A 1,415-nucleotide genomic window follows, 5' to 3' on the forward strand; every position below is an offset into this window, starting at 1 on the left:
GACTAGGGGAAAGAAACCCACCACACATGTTATTATAATAATATTCGCACTTGCACGCGCGCACACATACACTCTCTCTCTCTCTCTCACACACACACACATGAAAGCACATGCAAAGACATCTGCACGCATACAAACATACACATAACCCCCCCTCCCCCCCAGCTGTTTCATACGTGTGTACGGGTATAATTGACTAATTGTCCGACAATCTTCCAGTTCGGAGAGTTATATTCATATTTGCAGGATTAGAGAAATACAAATGAAAGTTCAGGTGTTTTATTCAGCTAGATTCGGTTAATTATGGTTAGGGAATATGAAAAGGGACCCAAACCCTAACTACTATTACCCGAATCCAACAAATGCGATACAAAACGTTCCAAAAAAGATTGCCTCTTGTTGGATGTCCAACCACCCACACCTCCACACTAGCAATGACTCTAGCAAACAGCGTTGTCAACTGTGTAGGTTACATAGGCCTACCTATAACGTCAGCCAGATGTTCAGATGTACTAGATCTAGATCTAATTCTATTATAGCTTATTCTTTTTCATTTCTATTTTTAAAAATGCAGGTTTAAAAAAAATAGGTGGTAACGGTTGCGCGTGCTCAAGAAACATTTTGTCCAAATTCAAATTCTAAATGCCCCCCCCCAAAAAAAAGCTAAAAAATTACATAATGTAGGTACAGTTGTTAAAAGAATGTCGCAGTATTTTCCTTCTCCTGAATAAAATGTTACATTTTGGGCTTGGTCTATTTGAACAGCTTGCCGGCCACAATCATGATGATGTTAATATAATATATAGCAAACACGAATAAATAACTTCTCGGCTTACCTCCACGCTCCCATCCGGCGATGTGCTGGTTACCTGAGCCGATCATGTCTGTTAGGACTCAATAACATAGAAAGACTACCCAACGCGAGTGCGGAAAGTGTGTGTGAGTGTGCTATGACTGGGATGACAGCGACACGGGGATGGGATGAGAGAGTCAGTAAGTGAGGAGGAGGAGGAGGGGTGGGATGAGAGAGTTAGTGAGTGGGGAGGAGGAGGAGGGGTAGGATGAGAGAGTTATACTAGTGAGGTGAGGGGGTGGGGGTAGAAAGTGGAGACGAAAGCAGACGGCAGAATTTTAGTGAGTGGGGAGGAGGAAGGGGAGGGGTACAGTAGGCATTGAGAGAGAGATAGAGAGAGAGGGGATAAAGCGCTCACTCACTCACACACACGCACACGGACAGAGTTGACAGCGAGTGAGAGACCAGCTGTTGCCGGCCGGAGAGTGGGGTAGGGAGGGTAGGACAGGGCGGGGACTGCCGTCATACGCCGTGCATGTCACAAAACTCACAGCCAGCGGGGAACCCATGCGCATATGTAACAAGGGGCGTGTGTGCATGTGTGTGTGTGCGCGCGCGCGCG

Source organism: Aplysia californica, unplaced genomic scaffold (assembly GCF_000002075.1).
Source record: "Aplysia californica isolate F4 #8 unplaced genomic scaffold, AplCal3.0 scaffold00128, whole genome shotgun sequence".
Taxonomy (NCBI): Eukaryota; Metazoa; Mollusca; class Gastropoda; order Aplysiida; family Aplysiidae; genus Aplysia; species Aplysia californica.